The 12,122-nt window shown below is 39.4% G+C and overlaps 1 protein-coding gene across 1 annotated transcript in view; it reads right to left on the reverse strand.

Annotated features, from left to right (window-relative positions):
• LOC109916916 (interleukin-6 receptor subunit beta-like) overlaps positions 1 to 12,122 on the reverse strand; it is a 35,544-nt gene that overhangs the window by 22,845 nt on the left and 577 nt on the right. The gene's annotated exons all lie outside the window — the stretch shown is intronic.

Below are 12,122 nucleotides of genomic sequence, written 5' to 3' on the forward strand. Positions count from 1 at the left end.
CAAATCCCATGAGTGAATTAAAGTTAAAATTTGAAACAACAAATGTGGATATAAACTTCCACTCAGATTTTTCCCAGTTGACCAGATTGCTATGAAGGTACTGCACCAACTACAATCAAGAGATGTTCCCAGTGATATCACCTGAAGTGGCTTCAGAATGATCAGACTTGTAGGTGTGAAATTTGAAGTTTTCAAAATATGTTTACAGATTACAAATATTTACACTTATGTTGGCATGCTTGAGTGATTTATTCTGGTAAAAGATGAAAATGTGTCAAAATCACAAAAACAGACTAAATTTTGTCATTTGGGAATAGTATCTAATATTTTTAAAGAGCAAAATGTTGGAGTTCTTTTATCAGGACAGTGGGATATTTGACTTATTCTGCTATTTTGTATGTTTTTAATACTATTTCACTTTAGACTTGTTTTGATTTAAACCATGCCCTGTGTTTTGGTACAAAGTATCTGTTTCATTTAATTTTGTCAGTTTCCACCAGTTACATTTGCTTTAAGGAAATTTAAACTCCCTACATCCTCTTCATGAAAGAATATAAATGAGGGAAACTTTAATTTTCAGAAAAATCCAAGTGTTAATTTTTTTTTGATTTTTCTTGACACGAGCAATGCATTTTACTATTTCCATGAGAACACAAGAATCACAGCAACAATTATTTCGACTTGACTTTGGCACTTGTTATTTAGTTGAATTACTAAGTTAAGAGCAATGCAAATGGTAAACTCCAATTTCTTGTCTTGAACTAAAAATAATTAAAATTGAATAAACCTTTTTCTTGTTTGCTTATTCAGAATTCTGATCATAAAGATAAAAATGAGAAGTTTATTTGCTTCCAACTGAGTCAGTAAAATTACAGGAACAAAACAGGTAGTAACTTGTGTATTTAAAATGCAACCTTCTAATAACATAACTCAGTTTTTTTCTGAAGAAGGGTCTAGGCCCGAAACGTCAGCCTTCCTGCTCCTCTGATGCTGCTTGGCCTGCTGTGTTCATCCAGCTCTACACCTTGTTATCTCTGTTTGCATATAGACATGATTTGTTGATTAGCAAACTGGGATGTATTTAACTCTGACTTTCTTTTTTACGGGAATCATCCAAATATTTTGTAAATGTTGATGAGAACTGTCAGTGTAATGTTGTTCCTATGCATAGTTTTGAATAAATTTATAGATGTGAAATCTTGGCTGTCTTTATGCAGATGTTAATTGCGTATAATTTTAATACAATAACCATGGCCCATGAAGGCTAATGCATGTAAATGCAGTTAGGTGTTAATGAAAGCTGACAGCTTGTTTCATATTTGTTCCGTTTTTAAATATGTCGCACTTCAAGTACTGGTGTTGACCTGTCTCAGTCATTGCTATTAGCTAAGCAACAAAGCTGTGTTTATACATAGATTCATTTGGAATAATTGCATATATAAACAGAAATGATGATCCTCACCATTGACATGTGGATACATTATGTGACACTTGTCTTTGAATTTATTTTTGCAAATGCATGAAGAGTTTCAATTTTATGGTTTCTGGATGTGAAGACTTTAGAGAGGGTGCACAAGATTTGCTAGAATCCAGAGATGAGGGAATTCTGTTAGACACACATCCACACCCCTGTCCTCTCCCTTGGAAAAGAGGTCAAGTATTCAAACAGTGGATAGATAGAAACTGTGTTCCTATTGCCAGAAGTCTTGTAAACCAGAGGACACCAATTGAAGGTGATTTGTGAGAAGCTGCAGGAGACGTGAGAAGTATTTTTTTTAATTGGAGCAATTTAGTTTGGATATTGAAGCAACCATCTGAATTTGTGATTTGAAATATGGCTGTATCATAGCTTTCAAAAAGGAATTGGATAAAAGCCTGAAAAAGAAGATTGGAGGTTAAATAAGTGTGACTAGCTAACAAGTTTTTAGAGTCCTGGTGCAGCGTCAAACTGGATGAATAGCCTCTTTCTGTCTATAACCATTCTGATTCTTTTTTTCACAATTAAAGGTTAAAATAGTAAATTTAGAGTATGTGGGAGTTGAAATGTGGAATAAACTAAACCAAACTTTAGTGTCTTTGCATACATTTGATTATTGTTTAACATTGATAACTAGGCTTATTTGGAAATTGCATCAGGAAGAGAAATAGACCAAAATGAACATACTTCGAAGCCGAAGTCTGCTTCCTGTGTGACCTTAATTTGTCACTTCAAGATGTTCCCATCCACATATTTAACCTAAGTGTTACACAACTCCGTTTCATAGCTCAGAAAAGCAGTCTATAGTATTGCAAGAGATTTTGATTTTGTTAAGCTGATAATATAAACCTTTTACATCCCTACCATGTAAGATTTAGTGAAAAAAGCTAGTGCCTGTGCAGTTTGAATTTCATGAAATAACCATACAACATTTATTCCCAGAAATCAAATTTTGAGAGAGGTTTTTTTATACTTGAAGCTATTTAAACATCAGTAAGTGCAGTCATGTGACTGGGGTCTTGGATGACTCAGCTCAACTAGCGAGGTGATTTTGATGCTTCTAATCAAAATCCATGTCATAGAGGAGTGAGGTCCTTGGCATCATAAGACCATAAGAAGTAGGAACAGAAGTAGACCATTCACCTCAGAGTCTGTGCTGCCATTCAGTGAGATCATGGCTGATCTGATAATCCTCCGCTCCACTTTTTCCCATAACCCTTGATTCCAATACTGACTAAAAATCTGTCTATCTCAGCCTTGATTATACTTAATGATCCAATTTCAAAAGCCTTCCGCGGTAAAGAATTTCACAGATTCACATTACGCTGAGAGAAGAAATTTCTCCTTTTCTCTGTCTTTGAATGTGTGACCACTTATTCTGCGATTATGCCCTCTGGCCCTAGGCTCGAAGGAGAAGGAACCTTTCCTCATCCATTCTGTCAAGTCCTTTAAGGATCTTGCTTCTTTCAATAAGGTTGCCTTTCATTTTTCAATAGTACAATGAATACACATCTAATACACTCAACCTCTCTTCATGAAGCAGTCCCAATTAACTTCCTCTGGGTTGCCTCCAATTCCAGTAATCCTCCATAAGGTGAGGGGCCCAAACCTGTTCACAGTATTCCAATTGTGATCTGACTAGTGCATGGTATAGCTTCTCAAAACCTCCCTACTTTTATACTCTATTACATTTGAAATTAAAGGCCACCATTCCATTAATATTGCCTATTATCCACAGTAGTTGGGTGCTAACATTTTGTGCTCCATGGCTGAGAATTCCTAAACCCCTCTATTCCATAGCTTTCTGCAGTCTTTCTGTAGTTAAATAACATTGAGTTCTTCTATTCTTGTCAAAATGCATAACCTCACATTTTTGCACATTGTACTTCATCTGCCAAATTTTTGCCCGCTCACTTAACCTGCCTGTATCCTTCTGCAAACTGTTTCATCTGCACCACTTACCTTCCTACCTATTTTTGTCTCCTCCACAATTTTGGCTAAAGCATGATTAAAATTTCCTCATTCAAGTAATTAATATAGTTAATACATGATATATATTTGTGGAGATAATTAATGTAATTAAATAAATAACTGTGGCCCCAGCACTAATCCCTGAGGAACACCACTAGTTACAGCTTGCCTTTCCTGAAAATGCTTTTACCATATCCCAGCTGTCTTCTATGTTTTGGCCACTCCTCTATCCATGCTAAAATATTACCTCCAATACCATGGGTTCTTAGTAAGTATCCACAAGTGTGGTACCTTACCAAATAACTTCTGAAAATCCAAATATATTATGTCCACAGCTTCCCCTTTATCTATCCTGTTTGTAACTGCCTCAACAAATTTCTAGTAAATTTGTCTGGCATGACTTCCCCTTCATGAATCCATGCTGACTCTGCTTGATGTTTTGCAGTTCTAAACGCTCTGCTATTACATCCTTTATGATAAACTTTAAAGTGTCCTCAGTAACAGACAGTTAAGCTAACAGATCTATAGTTAGCTTTTTTTTTGTCTCCTTCCTCCTTTTTACATAAAAAGGATTACTGTTTAGCCAGAGTGCATTTCAGTGGTTTCCTTTGCCAGAAGTGGCTGGGGTAAACACGTTTTCTCTCGCTCCTTTCTGTGGGTTTTACTTCAATGTTCATGCAAATAGATGATATAATATTCTAGAAGGATATACCCACAAGTCAGAGCAGAAGTAGACCATTCAGCCATTCAAGCTGATTGTGGAATTTAATAAGATTGTGGCTGAGTTGTTTGTGTTCCAAATTCCACAATCCCATCTACCCTTGTTAACCTAATAACCTTGTTAGGTAAGGGAATCAATCTATCTCCACCTTTTAAAAATATTCCGTGACCGTGCCTCCACGAGGCGCAATTCCACATTCGCACAACCCTACGAGAGGGGGGACAAAAGTTGATAGGGTTGTGCAAATGTGGAATTTTGCCTCAAAGTGGTGCAGGCACGGTCATGGAATATTTTTAAAGGTGGAGAAGAGGCCTTTTACCCCATTTGAGTCTGCACTCACATGTGAGAAACACTTGACCTTCAACCTAATCCCATTTACCAGCACTTGGCTCATAGTCTTCCATGTTGTGACGTGCCAAGTACTCATCCAGATACTTATTTAAAGGTTGTGAGGTAACTTGCCTCTGCCACGCTCATAGGCAGCGTATTCTGGACCATCACCACCCTCACGATAAAATGGTTTTCCTCACATCCCCTCAAACTTCCTGCCCCACACCTTGATCTAGCATCCACTTGTGACTGACCCTTCAAGGGAGCAACTGCTCCTTATCCACTCTGTCTGTGCAAATCATAATCTTGTACACATCAATAAGATCACCCCTCAGTCTTCTCTGCTCCAACAAAAACAACCCCAGCTTATCCAACATTTCCTGATAACTTAACTTAAATTTTTCTTCCCAGGCAGCATCCTGGTGAATCACCTGTGCACCCCCTCCATCTCAATCACATTCTTCCTGTAATGTGGCGACCAGAACTGCACACTGTACTCTAGCTGTAGTCTCACCAAAGTTCTAAACAACTGCAAATTGACTTCCCTGCTTTTGTAATCTATGCCTCAATTTGATAAATGCAAGTGTCCCACATGCTTTTTATTTCACCACCTTACTAACCGAGAGCTATGGACAAACACACCAAAAAAATTTACTCCTTCCAAAGTCTCCTTCTTCACTTTTCAGGGTTAATCTCACCAATATGCTATACAAGTGAGGCTTAGCATTCTTGCTTTTTATGTTCAGTTCCTCTCCTAAAAATGATAGCATCCCATTGGCCTTTTTGATTTATGCACTAGTATTTTGTAACCATGCAGTAGAACACTGTACACCATGAATTACAGGTTGCCAGCCAGAAAATGCTCTCTATCCCAACTGTGTCCTCTATTAGTTAATGAATCGTGTATCCTTATGTAATTTAGAATTCTGCGGTCATTCTCCATTTACTTTTTTTTTTCTAACTTTTTTCCTTCCTGTCGAAGTAAGTAATTTGCGTTCACCAAGGCTCCTTTGACCGCACCTTCCAAACATATAACTGCTGCTGTGTAGCAGGATAAGGGCAGCAGATACATGTAAACATCACCACCTGCAAATTCCCCTCCAAGCCACTTGCCACTCTGATTTGGCTCTTCCTTCGGTGTTGTTGGGTGAAAATCCTAGAACTCTGTTCCTAATAGCATTGGGATAGCAAATGAACTTCAGCGGTTCAAGAAAGCATAAAATCACTCGGCTACCCCGATCACCATCTCTGGCTATGTCCTATCACACCAACAGGACAGATCCACCAGAGGTAATGACACAGTGGATGAAGGAAGTTGTCCTAGAGTCCTAGACCACACACAATCTCTCCGCATCAAGTCAACCATGGGCAAGAAGATCACCTGATTCCTAACTTCCACAACCACCTCACCACCTCCATTGATGCAACTGTGCTTAATGCACAGCAACCTGAAGCATTGAGGGTGACAAGGATCTAGAATGCAACCTGTATAAGGAACTTCAACATGCATACCAAAAGTAACTAAGTCTGGCCAAGTCTAAATGACACAACAGCTAGAGTGTGTGAGGGAATGAACAAAAGCAAAAATCATAGTTCTATCTGTTGTATTTTCATTTTTCCATGATCATATTGGTTGAAGTGACGACTGTATAGTCTTTGAGGAGCCATAGTTGTCTTCTTTGAGAACATGATTCCTTCTATGTTAAAATCAAAGTTCCTAAATGGTAATCTACTATACATGTTTATCACATTCTATAAAACACTAACTCAGCCTCAACTGAAGTGTTAGGACCATTCTACACGTACCCTTCTAGCAACAGAATTGGACAGAATGCAGAAAAGATTCATGACAATGATTCCAGGGATGAGGAATGTGAGTAGTTTGGGAAAGTTGAAGAATTTGGCACTGTTCTCCTTGGAAAACAGAAAGCTGAGAGTAGATTTGATGAAGATATTCAAAAATCATGTCCGGTTTGGACAAAGCACATCAGAAGCTGTTCTCACTCGAGGATCAAGAACGAGAGGACATGGGCTTAAAATAATGGGCAAAGGAAGCAAGTGATATGAGAAAAGTCTTCTTGGAAAGAGTGGTTAAGGTCCAGATTGTACTGCCTGAGTGTTGTGGCAGGAAGTTCATTCAAAGCATTCAAGAGGGAATTGGACTGTTATCTGAAAAGGAAGATAATACAGGGTTACAGGAAAATAGAGGGAAAATGAGCAATTTACTTAGTGCCATTCAGAGAACAGGTGCACACATAATGGGCCAAATCACAAGCTCTCGTGCTATAACAGTTCTACGATTCTGAGAGGAACTTATAGGTTGGCTGTCTACTCTTCTACGTAATAGCACTTTCAAACGCATGACCGTATTGAAGGAGGTTGGGAAAGTTGAAGAATTTGGCACTGTTCTCCTTGGAAAACAGAAAGCTGAGAGCACTGCATCTTATAAATGGTCCACATTGCACTGATTGATTGTAAAGGAGGAAGTGAATGAGACTGTAGTTGAGGTCAGGCCACGTGTGTTGCTTAAGTAGGCTGCTTTGTCCTGGATTAAGCTGTTTACATGTGGGTCTTCATTCTTCCACACGTGGAAATTATTCCATCGTACTGACAACTTGTGCCTTGTAGATCTTGGCAAGGATATGAGTTGCATTCCTGGCCTTTGGCCTGTCAATATTTAAATGCCAGGTTCAGCTAAGTTTCTGGTCAAAGGTGATGCCCAAATGTAAATATTTGGGGATTCAATGAAGTTTTAAAATCCTTTTGGAAAAGGATAGATCTGATCTAAGTTTAAAAGTTCAAATTTGGATTAAGGCCAATTTTGACACACTAGGAAGGAACTTTCAAAAGTTGCTTGGGAGAGGCTATTTGCCAATAAAGGGATGGTTGGAAAGTGGGAGGCCTTCAAAAATGAGATAATGAGTGTTCAGAGACAGTATGTTCCTGTTGGTGCAAAGGGCAAGCCTGATAGGTGTGGGGAATGCTGGATCAGAAATTGAGTCTCTGATCAACAAAAATAAGGAAACATGTCAGTTATAGAGAGTTGGGATCAAGTGAATCCCGAGAGAAGTATGAGAGCTGTAGGAGTGTACTTGTGGGGAAATCAGGAGGGCAAAAATGGGACATGAGAGAGCTTTGGCAGATAGGGTTAAGGAGAGTCCAAAGACACCCGACAAATATATTTAAGGACAAAACAGTAACTAAGGGGAGAATAAGGGCCCTTAAAGATCAATGTGGTCATCTATGTGTGGAACACAGGAGATTGGCGAAACACTAAATGAATATTTCATGTCTGTATTTACTATGGAGAAGGGCATGGAAGCTAGAGCACTTAAGGAAATAAGTAGTGATATCTTAAAGTGTCCATATAATAGAAGACGAGGTGCTGGATGTCTTAAAATTGGTGTAGTGGACAAGGAAGAAGGTGATTTCAGAGTAAAATAGGACTTTGATCAGATGGGTCAGTGGGCTGAATAGTGGCAGATGGAGTTTAATTTGGATAAAGCTGAGGTGCTACATTTTTTGGTAATACAAACCCGGGCATGATTTACACAGTTAATGGGAGGGCCCTGCGGAGTTTTGTTGAACAACGAAAACTAGGGGTGTAGATGCGCAATTCCTTGAAAGTGGAGTTGTAGCTGGTGAAGAAGGCCTTTGGCACACTTGTCCTCATTGGTCAGTGCATTGAATATAGGAGTTGGGAGGTCATGTAGCAGTTGTACAGGACATTGGTGAGGCTGCTTTTACAATACCATATTCAGTTCTGGTCTCCCCGCTATACGAAAGATGGTGTTTAAACCTGAAAGTGTTCAGAAAAGATTTACAAAAATGTTGCCAGGGTTGGAGGATTTGAGCGATAGGGAGACGCTGTACAGCTGGGGCTTTTATCCCTGGAGCATCGGAGGCTGAGGGGTGACTTTTTATAGAGGTTTATGGATAGGGTGAATAACTAAGGTCTCCTCCCTAGGATAGGGGAGGCCAAAATGACAGGGCACAAAGATTTAAAAGGGAACTCAGGGGTAACTTATTCATGCAAAGGGTGGTGTGTGTCTGGCGGGTACAATTACAAAATATAAAAGGCATCTGGATGGGTGATCAAATGCTGGCGAATAGGACTAGATCAGTTTAGGATATTTGGTCGGCACAGACAAGTTAGACAAAAGGATCTGTTTCCATGCTGTATAACTCTGACTCTAAATTGAGCTGTTGTATGTTTGAATATTCGTTGAAAGTGCTGATTGCCTGGGACTTGTGTGGCATGATTGCCTGCCATTTATCAGATCAGACCAGACCAGACCTGAACAATGTTTAGTCTGTGGGCACAGACTTGTTCAGGGTTCAGACTATACGGCAGTGGGCAAACCCACTCTCCGAAGTCCCCAAGCACTCAAGGAAAATTAAATCAAGTGGGCAACTAATGTGAGAAGAGTCACCCTGTATGTATAAGTGACTGAATCTACGAGGAGCTACTTGTCCAATCGTAAAATACTTCTGTCACACTAGCTGCTAAGCAGCTATGGTCATTGCATCTCATTAGTGTGATGCAATCAGCAGCTAGCGTGTGAGAGAAATCTTATGATTGGCTGAGCAAAAAACACCACTGATCCAAATTATCCAGTTGCAGTGGCTAAGGTTTGGAGACAAATGCATGGTTGAATTTTTGGGCCTCACCAGTTTAGGTGCCCTTCGTAATAAGTTGATGTGATCTACCAAGTTATAGATTACTTTGAGGGTGAGAGCAGCTCTCCAATCACACATCTAATCGTGGCGCTTCCACCACAATGTATACCATCTAAACATCAAAAAACATTTTTCATTTTGCCCAATCCCCATTTCTTCTAGCCACTTTCATATCATACACATATATTAAAGAACATTGGTCCTCCCTCGCATTCAAGTTTCTGGATGGGGAGCTTTTCTTTTTTTTTGCAAAAAGTAATAAACTCTCCAGGTAATTGTGAACACCTATCTGTAGGAGCACTGTCTCGGTAAGTTGAAGTTCTTTTGATGCCCCTGACTGATTTCTGTTCTGAGGAAGGGTCACTGGACCTGAAATGCAACACTTTGATTTCTTTCCACAGATGCTGCCAGACCTGCTGAGCTTTTCCAGCAATTTCTGTTTTTGTTTCTGATTTACAGTATCCACAGTTCTTTTCAGGTTTTTATTCAATACATTTTAAAGGTCTTGTCATTTCCTGTTTTATCATAAAGTCTGACAACCGTGGGCTGATTCCCTCCAGTCAATACTCAGGCAGAGATTGAAAATAAAATTGATCTGTGATTTTATGTGGGTTTGTGCAGTTGCAGATGGGTTTTTATTTCATTTTAGACAGCAAGCATAGGAGATTCATTTGGAATAAATTAACAAAAGCATCTTAGTTCTTAGAAAGTAATGTACATCTATATACACCTTTATATATGCACACAGTCTTTGCTATTTATACAACCTGATCTAACTAAAGAAGTATTGATCTTCCACTGTTTCCAAGTAATGGCATGATTGCATTAACTACTAAAATGATTAGTGGTATGTAAAACGAGTTCCTGCAAACTAAACAGGTAGTCCTTGATTAAAATCGCCGGAAGAACCTTTGGGGTTGTGGGTAGAAATTACTAAACTGCTGCATTCTCTCTGCATCTGGAAATGGTTCTGAACACTCTCTCTGCAATCACCAAACATTCCCACTTTTTGTTTTGTGATTCAGAGAAGATCGTTGAAGCAACTGAAGATGGATAAGCTCTGTGTCTTGGGACTGAAATTGGCCTCCAACAACAACAACCACAACCAACAACCTTTGGCCAGATTTGACTCTAGCCAATGGAGAGCTCTCCCTTGATTTTCATTTGCTTCAATTTTACCAGGATGCCATGACATCATACTTGGTTAAATGATACCTCAGTAGCAAGGGCAGACACATTTCTGAATTGTGTTTCTTTTGTACATACTTGGACCAAAGTCTTGTTGTGTGCACTGACATGCTGTGTTCAATATCATGCATGTGGAGACTTTAGTGGAGTCAGCTGTCCCGTTAGTTTTGTTCCATTCGAGGAAGTTGGTGAGGGTAGAACTAGAACTTTGCATGACTTGTGTTTATTTGCAAAGTTACAGTTAAAAGTAACCAATTCAGCCCCTTAAACCTGCTCCACAATTAAGTAAGTAATCGTGGCTGATTTCATTTTGGCTTCAACTCCACTTTCTTGCCCACCTCCCATAACCCTTCAGCTTGCTACTAATTAAAAATCTGTCTCCTCCTTTTAAAAATTATTTAATTGCCCTGGCATCTGTCGCATTCTGCGTTTCTGACCAAAATGGATAACCTCTCATTACATTAAACTGTTGCTTGGTTCTTTCTACTGCTGGCTAACATATACATGGTCCTGAATTATACCTTCAGCAGGTCAACACCTTTCTTGCTGCACCACATCATTAAACTAGGGCTAGTCCCTTGGCTTCGTGGTAATGGTAAAGTGAGTGAATTGACAGGCCATGAAGTAGCGGGTTATGATGGAAAACAAGTCTGCTTTTAATGGCTCACTAACACCACCTTGCCTGTGCCCAGTTTGGAAGTACTAGATCTGCTCTATCTTTCATATCTAGCATTGTAATAATGCCTCTCAGCACAATGGAGGGCTTCTTTATTGCAAAGAAAGGATTTCACCTCCAAAGAGTAAACTGCTAGCAAGGATGCGTTTGTTTGTTTTATTCTGCGCTCAATGTCTGTAGTGAATGGGAGTAACCCAATAGATACTTTCAACCAGAAATTATAGTCATATAGTAGTCACTTTTACATGTATTGGAACTTAGGAAAGTAGCTACCATTATCTGCAGGTCTGACGTTTATGATGTGATGTAATTTTAAAATTAGCTGACATGAACCTATGGCAATATTATTGTTAAATGTAATTTTCCTGTGACATAATCCCATCATTTGTCAAAATTGTTAACTTTTTTTGCCTTTCTGTTCAAAGAGACCTTCGAGCGCAGGTTCATAGTTTCTTGAAAGTGGAGTCGCAGGTAGATAGGATAGTGAAGAAGGTGTTTTGGTATGCTTGCCTTTATTGGTCAGTGCATTGAGTATAGGAATTGAGAGGTTCTGTTACGGCTGTACTGAACATTGGTTGGGTCACTTTCGGAGTGTTGCATGCAATTCTGGTCTCCCTCCTATAGGAAGGATGTTGTGAAACTAGAAAAAGTTCAGAAAAGATTTATGAGGATGTTGCAAGGTTGGAGGGTTTAAGCTATAGGGAGAGGCTGAATAGGCTTGGGCTATTTTTTTTCTACAACATTGGAGGCTGAGGTTTATAAAATCGTGAGGGGCATGGATAGGGTAAATAGGCAAGGTCTTTTCCCTGGGCTGGGGCAGTCCAAAACTAGAAGTTTAAGATGAGAGGGGAAGGATTGCACTGTGAATGGACTACATCCTAAACAGTGGGAAGCTCATAATTTGGTGAGAGCAAGTGAACTAATTACCTAAATTACCTCAGAGATAGTAGGAACTGCAGATGCTGGAGAATCTGAGATAACGAGGTGTAGAGCTGGATGAACACAGCAGGCCAAGCAGCGTCAGGGGAGCAGGAAGGCTGACGTTTCGGGCCTAGACCCTTCTTCAGAAATCTGAAATC

The sequence above is a fragment of the Rhincodon typus genome, chromosome 1 (genome assembly GCF_021869965.1).
Source record: "Rhincodon typus isolate 14 chromosome 1, sRhiTyp1.1, whole genome shotgun sequence".
NCBI lineage: Eukaryota > Metazoa > Chordata > Chondrichthyes > Orectolobiformes > Rhincodontidae > Rhincodon > Rhincodon typus.